Consider the following 14,901-nt stretch of genomic DNA (forward strand, 5'->3'; position numbering starts at 1 on the left):
CTTTAATATTCATGTAGATGTTGAAAATGACTGCCTGAATATGAACTTTAATTCTATATTAGACTCTATTGGATTTTCTCAGAGTGTTCACGGACCGACTCACTGCCTTAATCACACCCTTGATCTTGTTCTGACTTATGGCATTGAGAGTGAACAGTTAACAGTGTTCCCTCATAACCCTGTCTTATCTGACCATTTTCTGATAACCTTTGAGTTTACATTACTTGACTATACAGTTTCTGAGAAGAAATTTACATATAGAAGGTGTCTATCAGAGGATGCTGTAACCAGATTTAAAGAATTAATTCCATCATCCTTTTCTTCACTGCCATGTGCAGATATGACAGAGGACGACTACATAAACTTTACTCCAGCAGCATTTGACTCTCTTGTTGACAGCACTATAGTTTCAATGCGTACAGCACTGGACAATGTTGCCCCTCTGAAAAGGAAGGTAATCAGTCAGAAGAGGTTGGCTCCTTGGTATAATTCACAGCTGCGTGCTTTAAAGCAGACTGCAAGAAAGCTGGAGAGACAGTGGCGTTCCTCTAATTTAGAAGAGTCTCAGTTAGTCTGGAAAGATAGTTTAACAATGTATAAGAAAGCCCTTCGTAAAGCTAGAACTGCTTATTATTCATCATTGATAGAAGAGAATAAGAATAATCCCAGGTTTCTTTTCAGCACTGTAGCCAGTCTGACTAAGAGTCCGAGCTCTGCTGAGCCAGTTATTCCTTTAACTCTCAGCAGTGATGATTTCATGAGCTTCTTTATTAATAAAATTGTTTCTATCAGAGAGAAGATTGATGGAGTCCTTCCCACTATTATCAGTGATGTATCATCAAGTACAGCAGCTTTAGAAGTATCTTTAGAACCTGATTTGTATTTAGACGGCTTCTGCCCAGTTGATCTCTCTGAACTAACAACAGCAATAGTCTCTTCTAAACCATCAACTTGTGTTTTAGACCCAATCCCAACCAGACTGTTCAAGGAGGTTTTCCCATTAATTGACACTTCCATATTGGATTTGATCAATCTGTCTTTGTTGACAGGATATGTACCTCAGACTTTTAAGGTTGCTGTAATTAAACCTTTACTTAAAAAACCTACTCTTGATTCAGAAGTGTTGGCTCATTATAGACCTATATCCAATCTCCCTTTTATGTCTAAAGTTCTTGAAAAAATAGTTGCAGCTCAGCTTTGTGATCATTTACACAGAAATAATTTGTTTGAAGAGTTTCAGTCAGGATTCAGAGTGCATCATAGCACAGAAACAGCACTGCTGAAAGTTACCAATGATCTCCTCTTAGCCTCTGATAGCGGACTTGTGTCTGTGCTTGTCCTGTTGGATCTCAGTGCTGCATTTGATACGGTCGATCACAGTATCTTATTACACAGACTTGAACATGTTATTGGGATTAAAGGAACTGCATTAGGCTGGTTTAAATCATATTTATCTGATAGATTTCAGTTTGTTCTTGTAAACGAAGAATCTTCCTCACACACCAGAGTAAGTCATGGAGTTCCCCAGGGTTCTGTGCTTGGACCGATTCTTTTTACTTTATACATGCTTCCATTAGGTAACATTATTAGACAGCATGGCATAAATTTCCATTGCTATGCTGATGATACTCAGCTGTACTTATCTATAAAACCAGATGAAACCAATAGGTTGGTCAGACTACAAGCATGTCTTAAAGACATAAAGACCTGGATGACTCAGAACTGTCTGCTGCTAAATTCAGACAAAACTGAAGTCGTTATCTTTGGACCTGAGCGTTTCAGGGAGAAATTGTCTAGCTATATAGTTACTCTAGATGGTATTTCCTTGGCTTCTAGTTCTACAGTGAGGAACCTTGGAGTTATTTTTGACCAGAACTTATCATTTGACTCGCATATAAAACAGGTTTCTAGGACTGCCTTCTTTCACCTTCGTAATATTGTTAAAATCAGGAACATCTTGTCTCAGAGTGATGCAGAAAAACTAATTCATGCATTTGTTACTTCAAGATTGGACTACTGTAATTCTTTATTATTGGGCTGTCCTACATATTCTCTGAAAAGCCTTCAGTTGATCCAAAATGCTGCAGCCAGAGTTTTGACGAGAACTAACAGCAGAGATCATATTTCTCCAGTTTTAGCTTCTCTTCATTGGCTCCCTGTTAAATTCAGAATAGAATTTAAGATTCTTCTCCTCACATATAAAGCTCTTAATGACCGAGCTCCATCATATCTTAAAGATCTCATTGTAAGATATTTTCCTAACAGAGCACTTCGTTCCCAAACTGCAGGTTTACTTGAGGTTCCCAGAGTTTCTAAAAGTAGAATGGGAGGCAGAGCCTTCAGTTATCAGGCCCCTCAATTGTGGAATAAGCTGCCAGTAAATGTCCGGGAAGCAGACACCCTTTCCACTTTTAAGACCAGGCTTAAAACTTTCCTTTTTGATAAAGCTTATAGTTAGGGATGGCTCAGGTGATCCTGAAACATCCCATAGTTAAGCTGCTATAGGCCTAGACTGCTGGGGGGCCTCATCTGACACACCTTTCCTCACTTTACTCTCTTTATGTATATGTGATATTATTGTGGTCATTAACTCGTGTTTCCCTGTTCCAACAGATATCCTTTGAATGGTGTTACAGTGCCGCCGTCGCGGTGGCCCCCTGCCCCCCTCCCCCCCCCTTTTTCTGTCTTCTCAAACCCCAGCTGGTCGAGGCGGATGGCCACCCTTCCTGAGTCTGGTTCTGCCAGAGGTTTCTTCCTGTTAAAAGGGAGTCGTTTCTCTCCACAGTCGCCTCAGGCACGCCGCTCAGGACGGGAGATTGGACCGAAAAACAAAAAGTTTTCAGTGCAATCTGTTGGTTTTCTTAGCTAGGAAATTGTTTTTGAATTGGCTCTATATGAACGAATTGGATTATTTTATGAATTATGATTATTATTAATTAATTGAATTCCAATTGGCTTGAATTGGACTTACTATCTAAGTGCCTTGAGATGACATTTGTTGTATTTGGCGCTATATAAATAAAAATGAATTGAATTGAATTGAATTGAATTGAGTATGGGTGGTAAATAGGGATGTGTACGAGATTAATAAATACAGTATATACATTTGCAATAAATAGACACTATGGGTGGGAATGCTATTCCTGGGTGTTCAACAGAGTGACTGCTTGGGGGAAGAAGCTGTCTTTGTGTCGTCTGGTTTTGGCAAGCAGTGCCCTGTATCGTCTGCCAGAGGGGAGGAGATTGAACAGTTTCAAGATCGCTCCATGTTTACCACTGTGTAGCATCTCAGACTGTAAACATATGGCAACTGAAGAGACCAACTACTGGACCTTTGGAAGAGGATTGTTGGCCCATTCTTGTTTGATATAGGATTCTAGTTGCTCAACAGTCCTGAGTCTTAATTGTAGTATTTTGTCATTCATGCCCTGAGTTTTTTTAATTGCTGAAAGGTCTGTACTGCAGGCATGCCAATTCAGCAAGCTCCGTGTTACAGGAGTTCTTAAGAGATGGCTTGGTCCATGAGGAAAGACTGGAGAAGGTCAGGACTCTACTGAATGTCCAGTCTTTCCTGTCCAGTCCTTGTGTGCTCTTTAGAGGAAGGAAACTGCTGGCATCTCTGTTGTTCTTGCATAGTTTTCACTCGTCTCTTCTTAGAGAGTTCTCAGCATGTTTGGCATGGTATTTCACTGAAGAGGGAATTTCATGAAGTATTTCATTGCTGCTACATGACAGGTAAGATGGCGGCTGGGAAGCAAAAATCATCAAGCTCAGGGTTGCAAGTTGAGCTGACCACGAAGAAGCAAAGAGATGAAGGATGTACCGTCCACTGGAGGGTCTAGCTGGGGAGAGCGTATGTGTGACCCTCCTGCTCGAGGGCTAATTGGGAAAGAGTTAGTGACCTTTCCACTGGTGTCAGTGATTTTTTAAAAAATTTTTGTCCCAGTACAGTTCATCACAAATCAGCCATCAAAACACATTTTCATAAATAGAATAATTATTTTCAAGTAGTCACTTGAGACTTGAATACAGTAAATAAGTGACAGAGCAAAAATAAGACAAAGCAAAAAACTTTTTGAAGAGCTACACAGTGCTGTGGTGGTTAGTAGTCTCACCTCAAAGTAAGGAGGTTCCCAGTTCAAGTCTCAGTTGGGTCCTTCGTGTGTGGAGTGTGCATGTTCTCCCATACCACTCTGGAGTCTCTCTGTGTACTCTGAATCCCTTCCACAGTTTGAAAACCTACAAGTTAGGGGATGTAATGCATCAACTGGATTAGTGTAGTGGTAAGATTGCCACCTGTCATGTAGATGACCTGGGTTCAAATCCCCTACATGAAAGGTACTACACCTAGTAGGGGTTCTTGAAGTGGCTTTGGATAAAATTGCATAAACATAAACAACTAGAAATGCAATAACACAATATTATTTTGCTGTGGAAAAGTTCAAACCATTAAGAGAACACATCAAGAGAAAAAAACAAGACAAAATACTTTCACACAGAAGTTTTAGTAAAACATGATTAATAGTTGTATCATCCACCCCCCCCCGATGAGACTTAGTCTTGTCTGTTAGTTAATTCTGCTGAACTCTTCCACTGCAGTTTCTGCAGACAAACGAGACACACAAGTTGGAGACACCAATTAACCTAACATGCATGTTTTTGGACAGTGGGAGAGAACCCACGCATACACAAGGAGAACATGCAAACTCCACACAGAAAGAACCAGCTGGGAGTTGAACCTGGAATGGAACCTCCATGCTGTGAGGTGATGGTGCTAACCACCACAGCACCGTACAGCCCAATGTGATTTTTGTTATTTTTTCAAATGTTGTGGATTTATAGTAGGAGAGCTTCTAATGGTTATTTTCCTTAGGGTGGGATCTGTTGAATTAATCAAAGTTCTGATTAATTGGACATGACATGCTAAGATAATCTTAGGGTGAGAGCATTTATGATACAGCCAAAGATATCAGGTAAAATGCTGAGAACAAATCAAAAGTTAAAATGGGAACATTGTGGAGCAGCATGGTGTTTTGGAGGTTATCTGTCATCAGAGAGCAACAGTGTTTGGAGCTTTTAATCTCTGTGATTCATTATTTACTGTGATGCTGCTCAGCTGATCTTCAGTTGGAAACGTTGCTCTCAGACCAAGCTTCCAACTTTCTGTTGATCTTTTCTTTTTCTTTTTCCTTTATGTGGGTCTGTTAGTTGTGACTTCTGAATACTTCTAAATCATTGGCGCTAATCTGTTTTTGTTGATAAAGCAACATTTTCATGCTTTTTCTACACTGATATGTTGTCAGATGACCTCAGCAGCCATTCAACATCAAACCAGTGAGATGTGAGAGGAAATCAGACAGTAAGGGCTCCAGGGAAGCTGCAGACTGGGCGTCAGACTTTAATTCTGGCTGATTTATCTGTAAAAGATGGAAATAGCAGGAGCACAAAGTGGTCTCCTTTCCCAAGAACATGGTCTCAGATTTATCACACCAAATTCTGGATTATGTGGCTGCATATTAAAATGCATCATGTTGTATGTGGGGAACAATGACACCCTGAAACAATTGTCTGAACACTGAAAAGGACTTTGCTAATCTGGTTTTTAAACAGTTAGCTCTGTGAAGACTCAGCTGTTATCAGTGGGTCACTTCCACCAGTCAGAGGAGGACTGAGAGTTTCAGCAGACTGCTGGTACTGAACACATGGCTCTCAGCTGCCTGTACTATCTGTTCATTACATTTTACTGATAATTCCAACTTTTGTGGGACAGCTGAAACCTTTTTAAGACAGATGGAATTTGCTTAAACAAGTTGGGAACCAAAACCCATTACCTCAACTCTGCAACAACTTTATCATGACACTTAAAGGGATAGTTCGCCTCTTTTGACATGAAGCTGTATGACATCCCATATTAGCAATATCATTTATGAACATTGACTTACCCCCCGCTGCGTCCTGTGAGCGGAGTCCCAGCTGAGTTTTGGTGTTGACGAAGGTAGTCCGGCTAGTTGGCTGGGGACACAAAAATAAAACGCCTTGCTTCTCAAAACAATATGCGTTCAAAAGAGTGATACATTTGCATCACAAAATCGTTGTCCAGGAAAAAGTCAGACCTCGCATTGCTTGGCGCTATTTTTGCCTCCCTTGATATCAATGCGTTCAGCCACCTAGCGATAGCTGCACCTGTTACAGTGTTTACTGCTCGGAAGCAGTGGACTGCTCGGTCTGCACTTCGGTCTGCATAGTTTACATTGGATGCATTGATATCAAGGGAGGCAAAAATAGCGCCAAGCGATTGTGAGGTCTGACTTTTTCCTGGAGAATGATTTTGTGATGCAAATGTATTACTCTTTTGAACGCATATTGTTTTGAGAAGCAAAACGCTTTATTTTTTAAACCCCAGCCAACTACCGGACTACCTTCGTCAACGCCAAAACTCAGCTGGAACTCGGCTCACAGGACGCAGCGGGGGGTAAGAAGATGTTCATAAATGATGTTGCTAATATGGGATGTCATACAGCTTCATGTCAAAAGAGGCAAACTATCCCTTTAAGTAACCGATGACACTCGTGATACTTTGTGAAACATAGTTGATTTGGAATCAAAACCAAAACACTTCTTCCAAAGCCATTTTCTGTCTAAATGTGTCTCACCTTTTCTCCTTTGTCAGGCCCACACTTATCATGGAAAATTGTTTTAACAAAGATATAAACTGAAAATGACTTTAATCTGTATTTTGAGACTTTCTTTCCCCATCCCTCGCAATATACTGTATCAGCCAGCATTTGAAATGAATACCACAAATGTTTAATTATGCATAAAAATACACACCAGCAATTTTACCAAGATAAGTTTAGATGTGTCCAAAACATGTTAGTATGTATAAATAATGTAGATGTATTTCTGATAAGCTCATAGACTGATAAGCCACATTAAGTAAATCTAAAATCAACCTGAATCACTGCAGCCGCAGGGAAAGATGAAACTGACCTGTACCAAAGAGCAGGCTCAACTCAACAATAGTAACTATCTGATAAGAATAAAGTTTCTGCCCGGTTCATATGGACTCGAGTGTTTAGGGCGACCTGACAAGTGGGGGCTCAGCATTCAAGGACTCTGTGTTGGACAAGAGAAGGGAGCAAACCCACACAGAAAACATACATTTTCCAAAAAGAAAGTCACAGAACCCCCCATATAACAGCAACGGTGTGCATGTATAAAATGAACTTCTTTTTTTTCTTTTTGACTGTATATATGGTAATGAGTGCGTGCGTGTCTGGCCACTTATTCATTACCTGTTTTCCATTCCAATTAATTGAGATCAGTTCTGAAGCTCACTTAAATTTCATTTTCTGAAGTTTAGTAGAATGCTGATAAAAAAAAAAAAAACAAACTCAACCGACAACACAAGCTGAAAAAAACAGAAGAAGTTACATTTACTTACAAAGACGCTATTTGAAATATTGTGTTCAGAAGTCAAAATTTTAGCAAACAGCTGGGTTAAGCTGTTTTTCATTTCGAAAATCCTTCTTTAACTTCTGCACTCTATAACTCTGCTGCTCAAAGGACTCCTTTCTCCCCTCTCACAGACGAGCCTCAAACTCACACGTCAGCTTAAGAAAAAGTATTAACTCCTGACTGTCATTCACTTCATCAGCTTTCTTTACTATTACTATCACTATTAATTTTACTATCACTATTACTTTACATTAGCTCTCTCTTAATTCCATTCAAAACTATACATGTAAGTCTTGTATTTACAAAATGGATGAAAGAGGGTTTTTTTTCTATCGCAGCATACAGCACAGATCCGCTCACACCACATGCTCTCTAACAAACTGGTTCTGTCACGGGTGGTGAGGAATGAATGGACCCAAAAAGCAGATTTGAGACATGAGTGAAGAAAAACTAAACTGAATTTATTACAAAAATGAACAAAATGCACGGACAAGCTGGGACATCAGTAAACCAACTGTGGAAAGGAGGAACTAACAAAAGTAAACAGAAGTGAGAACAGGAACAGACACACGCGTGACTGAAAATAACACGCAGAGATGCAGAGATGCAGAGATGCAGAGATGCAGAGATGCAGAGAGCATCTGACAAAGACTATGGAAGGGAGCGTAAATGCAGAGGAGGACTGATTAGCAGCTGAGACGATTGAACACAGGCGAGTAAATGGAGCTAATGACCTAAACATGGAGACTGAGAAAACTATGTGAGAAAACATGAGACTAAAAGGAAAAATGGAAAGAACCTGTCGACAAACATAAACAGACAAACAAACAAGCTGCCGGGGCCAAGCAGTAATATCAAACATTAGGTAAAGCCATTCCAGTTTGTTTTGGCCTCCACAAAAAAGCCTTTCAAAGTCTCTAAAGTTTCCTTTTCTTATTTATTTCAAATGGGAAATAGATTGAGATTCAGTGCATTTGAAAATTGCTTGTTGAGCAGCGGCCCAGTTTGGGATCTAAAATACAATTCATCTCTCCTCAAATGATCAATTTATATTTCTTGATATTAGGTAAATATAGAAGGAGATCTTCCGATCGTCTTAAGCGTAAAAGGTAAATGTTGGGAGCCTTACACTTTCTAAGTGTTAGAGGCATATTACCTTTTAAAGCCGATTCCACATCAGCCATTACGTTTTTCAAAAACCTGAGCTGTAGATATCTGGATAAGAATTCGTGTGGCTAAACATACAGCATAAGTTTCATGTCTAACAAGCTTTGGCCTTCATTTAAAAAAATATCCAGCTTCTTGTGTTATCAACATTTGTTAGAGCAACACAGGAAGCAAATAGCTACCTAATACATATTTTTAAAGGACGATAAGAAAAACACTGTGAAAATCAAAAAAGTATATAATTAGCATTATTGTAGTAAACATGTATTTACTACAAAGGCCAGAGCAGCTGCTGCAGTAAGCTGACTGTGGGGGTCGCTGGAGATTAGAAAGTGCTACTAACATTTTACTGTTCTGCCCACACTTATGATAATGTCCAGTGTGCTGCATCCACCTGCATGTTGTATTCCCAAAGTATAGTATCTTTATAGAATATATAGAATCTCTGACTCTCAATTTTTTTCATCCAAAGTGGAAATCACAAAAACCTCTTGTGTTTGTTGTTGTGTATCGTCCACCTGGCCCTTATTCTGAGTTTCTGTCTGAATTCTCAGAGTTTTTATCCCAGTTAGTGCTGAGGACAGATAAAGTCATTGTAGTGGGTGACTTTAATATTCATGTAGATGTTGAAAATGACAACCTAAATATTAACTTTAATTCTATGTTAGACTGGATTTTCTGTTCACAGACCGACTCATTGGTCTCAAATCAAATCAAATTTATTTATATAGCACATTTCATGTACAAAACAGTTCAAAGTGCTTTACATGAAATAAAAGCATTGCAGCAGGGAGTGGAAGAAGCATTAAAAATACATAAAAGAATATAAAGCGAAACCAATAAAATCATTTAAATTAATTTAAAAATGAGCAACAGTCCAGATAAGTTAAAAGATAGCGTGCAGATTTCATGCATAGACACATGAGAAAAGAAATGTTTTTAACCTGGATTTAAAAATGTCTCCAATTGGTGAAAGTTTAATCTCCACTGGCAGTTTGTTCCACTTGTTGGCAGCATAACAGCTAAATGCTGCTTCTCCATGTTTAGTCTGGACTCTGGACTGGACCAGCTGACCTGAGTCCTTGGATCTAAGAGCTCGGCTGGCTTTATATTCTCTGAACAGATCACAGATGTATTTTGGGCCTAAACCGTTCTGGGATTTGTAAACCATCAGCAGGCTTTTAAAATCTATTCTGTGACTGACTAGAAGCCAGAGTAAAGATTTTAAACCTGTGTGATGTGTTCAGATCTCTTAGTCCGGGTTAAAACTCTAGCAGCAACGTTCTGGATGAGCTGCAGATGTTTAATGCTCTTTTTGGGAAGTCCAGTTAAAAGAGCATTACAGTAATGGAGTCTACTGGAGATGAATGCATGGATGAGTTTCTCCTGGTCTTTTTGGGAGAGGAAACCTTTAATTCTGTTGATGTTTCTGAGGTGGTAAAAAGCTGCCTCGGTGACAGCTTTGATGTGGCTGCTGAAAGTCAGATCTGAGTCTATCAACACTCAGAGGTTACCAACTTGGTCAGTGATTGTAAGGTCACGAGTCTCAAGATATTTACCAACGCTGACCCTCTTCTCTTTGCTCCCAAACAGAATGATCTCAGTTTTGTCTTCATTTAATTGTAGAAAATTCTCTCTCATCCAGGTGTTTACTTCCTCCAGACACTGACACAGTACGTCTGCTGGGCTGCAGTCGTCCGGTGACAGAGACACATAAAGTTGTGTATCGTCTGCATAACTGTGATAATTGATGTTAAAGTTCTGCAATATCTGACCCAAAGGGAGCATATACAAGTTAAACAGAAGAGGTCCAAGAATTGACCCGTGGGGGACTCCACAAGTCATGGCCACTCGCTCAGATTCATAGCTGCCAATTGTAACAAAATAACTCTTCTAAGTAGGACCTGAACCAGTTAAGGACCGCTCCAGAAAGTCCAACCCAGTTTTCCAGCCTGTGCAACAGGATTCTGTGATCTACAGTATCAAACGCAGCGCTGAGGTCCAACAGGACCAGGACTGAAACATTACCAGGATCAGTATTCAACCTAATGTCGTTTAAGACTTTGACCAGAGCTGTTTCAGTGCTGTGATGACGTCTGAAGCCTGATTGAAAGTTATCAAGACTTCCAATTTCATTCAGAAAGTCGTTGAGCTGTTTAAATACAACTTTCTCAATAATCTTAGATATAAAAGAGAGATTAGAGACAGATCTGTAGTTGTTCATCATAGAGGCATCTAGAGTTCTCTTCTTTAGGAGTGGCTTAATGGCAGCTGTCTTTAGTGACTTGGGAAAAATGCCTGATGCCAGTGAGCTGTTAACTATTTGTAGGAGATCACTTTCTACTGAGGTAAAAACAGTTTTTAAAAAGTCGGATGGGATTATGTCCAGAGTGCAAGTTGTTGATTTCAGATGCCGAACTGCTTATTCTAGGATTTTTAAATCAACAATATTTAATTGTGACATAACGTCAGAGTTATTTCTAGGTTTTAGACACAGATTAGTTTTCTTGTTTGTCTGTGTCTCTCAATTTAATTACATTTAATTCAGTTCAGTTCAATAATAGGTTACTGATCCCCGAAGAGAAATGATGTTGCTCCAGCTTAGATTAAATGCTCTTTGCATCTTCATAGGTCACCCTCAGGGGTTGGAGTGTTGTTTTTGTAGCTTGGCAAAGGAGCAGTGGATGAGTGGCACATGTAGCTTTGGCAGGTAACAGACAACTCTTTTGGAATCCACAGCCAACTTTGAGGTGCAGACACGCTCCTTCTCAGTGACATGTCCAGGATTACTCCACCTGTTAATCTGTAATCCTCGTCCTTCACTGTTACATCTCTGCCTGCAATCTTTGTCTGCCCGTATAGTCTTACATCTGAGTTGAGCGGTGTTAGAGTAGTTCCTGCAGCCATGTACCTCAGCCTTTTAAGGTTGCTGTAATTAAACCTTTACTCAAAAAACCTACTCTGGATTCAGAAGTGTTGGCTCATTATAGACCTATATCCAATCTCCCTTTTATGTCTAAAGTTCTTGAAAAAATAGTTGCAGCTCAGCTTTGTGATCACTTACACAGAAATAATCTGTTTGAAGAGTTTCAGTCAGGATTCAGAGTGCATCATAGCACAGAAACTGCACTGCTGAAAGTTACCAATGATCTCCTCTTAGCCTCTGATAGCGGACTTGTGTCTGTGCTTGTCCTGTTGGATCTCAGTGCTGCATTTGATACGGTCGATCACAGTATCTTATTAAAGAGACTTGAACATGTTATTGGGATTAAAGGAACTGCATTTGGCTGGTTTAAGTCATATTTATCTGATAGATTTCAGTTTGTTCTTGTAAACGAAGAAATGCTTATAGTTGGGAATGTTCAGGTGAACCTGAAACATCCCAAAATTATCCTGCAATAGGCCCAGCCTGCTGGGGGAGCTCCCATGATGCGCCTCTCCATGTATATGTGACATCGTTGTTGTCATTAACTTGTGTTTCTCTCTCTCAGCAGGTATCCCTGATCTAGTGTTGTCCTTTCTACCCCCAGCCGGTCGAGGCAGATGGCCACCCTCCCTGGTTCTGGTTTTGCCAGAGGTTTCTTCCTGTTAAAAGGGAGTTTTTTTCTTTCCACCATTGGCTTTTGCATCAGGACGAGGGGTTGGATCATAATGAGGAATCAGTGCAATCTGTTGGTTTCTTTAGCTAGAAATATTTTTTCAAACTGGCTCTGTCTGAATAGGACTAATTTTGGCATTTAATTCATTTGATTTCATTGGATTATGATTATATTAGAATGAATTGGATTCTAATTGGTTTGAACTTTGAACTGCCTTGAGATTACACTGTTGTGATTTGGCACTATGTGAATAAAACTGAATTGAATTGAACTGAACAAAGCAACAATGGCAAAATAATATCTTCATTGTAAAATAAACCAAATTTGTTGCACCAACAGTGAAAAAGAAAACAGAGATCTAACCCAAAAGAAGTCTAAGGACCAGGCAGGCCCAACCCATCAATTATATGGATCTGATAAGTAACAAAGGAACATCTCATACACAAGGACCCTGGTCTGTATGAAAACCTGACAAGAGGGTCATCAGCTTCAAGGACTCAAGTGTTAGACAAGAACAGAAAGCAAACCCCAACAGAGAACCTGGTAGGCCAGTTCTACTCAATAAAACAAGAAGCAGGACTAGAAGGCGAAAAAAAAAACAGAACACAAGTCTTTAAACAATATTACGACGGGCCAAACCAGGCAGAGTGAAATACTTTTCTTAGAGTGAAACAAAAAAACCTGGCCTGCAAAAACAAAGAAAATTACTAGCCTAAGAGGAATAGAAGAAATAATAGTGCAAAACAGAAATAAATCAGTACAGCAGAATACAACCCAAGAAACACACAGACCATGACCATGACAACATCCTATTTCATAGTTTTAGCTTCGCAGCTCTGACATACAATTCTTTTTTCTCTTACAAAATCCTCCTTTAACCTCTACACAAATAAATGGATAAATGGATATATACATTTACAAGTAAGGAGTGCATTTTGCAATGATTATGCATTACAAGTGAGCTGACGTAAGGTATAGGTGATTGTTAGTGTGTACCAAACAGCAATGTACATTCAAATATTCCGATTGTTATGGTAGGGTGGCATGTCCTGATTTAGAAGGCTTTGGCATAAGGAAAAATAACCTCCTGAGTCTCTCAGTCTTGGCCATGATGCTTCTGTGCCATTTGCTGGTGTGGGTGAAGTCCTTCATAATCCTGGGATTGGGAATGAATCATAAGCTCTGGTCCAGCATCTCTTGGTGTAAATGTCCTGGAGACTTACCCTGCACCAGTGTTCCGCTGCACAGTTCACCTTTTGTAGGACTTTTCAGTCCTGTGTACAGTTATTCCCAAACCAAGAATTAATGTTCTGTGATAGTATGCTCTCCACAGTGCCTGAGTAGAAAGACCTTAGGCTCCCTCAACTTCCTCAGTTTCCTCAGGTGGTATTGCTTTGCCCTTTTTCTGTCCTTTTGGTCTGAACCTGTATGTGTGCAAACCATGTCAGGTCCTCTGAGATCCAGGTATTCAAAACTGCTCAACCTCTCTTCTGGACTCCCTTTAATGTGGAGGGGCTTGCAGTCAATTGGAGACAATTTAAAGCCAGGTACTCCACCTTTTCCATGTAGGCCATCCCACTGTTGTTCTAGATAAGGCCCAGAACCACAATGTCATCCGCAAACTTAACAATGGTGTTGGAGGCATGAGTGACCACACAGTAATGATTGTAGAGGGAATAGAGCAGAGGACCTAGGACTCCTTCCTTTTGGCATTATTATTAGGACACAAGACATTAATTGCTACGGAAGCCGAGAGCGGACGTGGTACATATAAACTTTTTTCTGATGGTTTTCTCGAAATAATTATGTCGTTATCACGAGATAACGAGATAAATAACTCATTATCTTGAAAAACGATAACTGCATGATTGATGTGTGCTAAACCTGATTCCATTCTTCAAATGCTTGTCACACCAGTGGGATTTGCTTTGTGCATTTTCACAAGCAGAATTGTTACACAAAACGCTCCACATCCCATGTTTAATTCATAGGCTACTTTATTCAGTTTTCAATGAAAGGGGGGTAAAAATGGGTACAGCTTTGCCAGAAATACATATAAACACATATAAACAGGGGCAAACTGTTTATATCCATCATTATCGAAAACTTCAGAAGTTGTTATCTTTGGACCTGAGCGCTTCAGGGAGAAACTGTCTACTGATATTGTTACTCTAGATGGTATTTCCTTGGCTTCTGGTACTACAGTGAGGAACCTTGGAGTTATTTTTGAACAGAATTTATCATTTGACTCTCATATAAAACAGGTTTCTAGGACTGCCTTCTTTCACCTTCGTAATATTGTTAAAATCAGGAACATCTTGTCTCAGAGTGATGCAGAAAAACTAATTCATGCATTTGTTACTTCAGGATTGGACTACTGTAATTCTTTATTATTGGGCTGTCCCACATATTCTCTGAAAAGCCTCCAGCTGATCCAAAATGCTGCAGCCAGAGTTCTGATGAGAACTAACAGCAGAGATCATATTTCTCCAGTTTTAGCTTCTCTTCATTGGCTCCCTGTTAAATTCAGAATAGAATTTAAGATTCTTCTCCTCACATATAAAGCTCTTAATGACCGAGCTCCATCATATCTTAAAGATCTCATTGTAAGATATTTTCCTAACAGAGCACTTCATTCCCAAACTGCAGGTTTACTTGAGGTTCCCAGAGTTTCTAA

This window comes from Odontesthes bonariensis, chromosome 21, assembly GCF_027942865.1.
Source record: "Odontesthes bonariensis isolate fOdoBon6 chromosome 21, fOdoBon6.hap1, whole genome shotgun sequence".
Taxonomy (NCBI): domain Eukaryota; kingdom Metazoa; phylum Chordata; class Actinopteri; order Atheriniformes; family Atherinopsidae; genus Odontesthes; species Odontesthes bonariensis.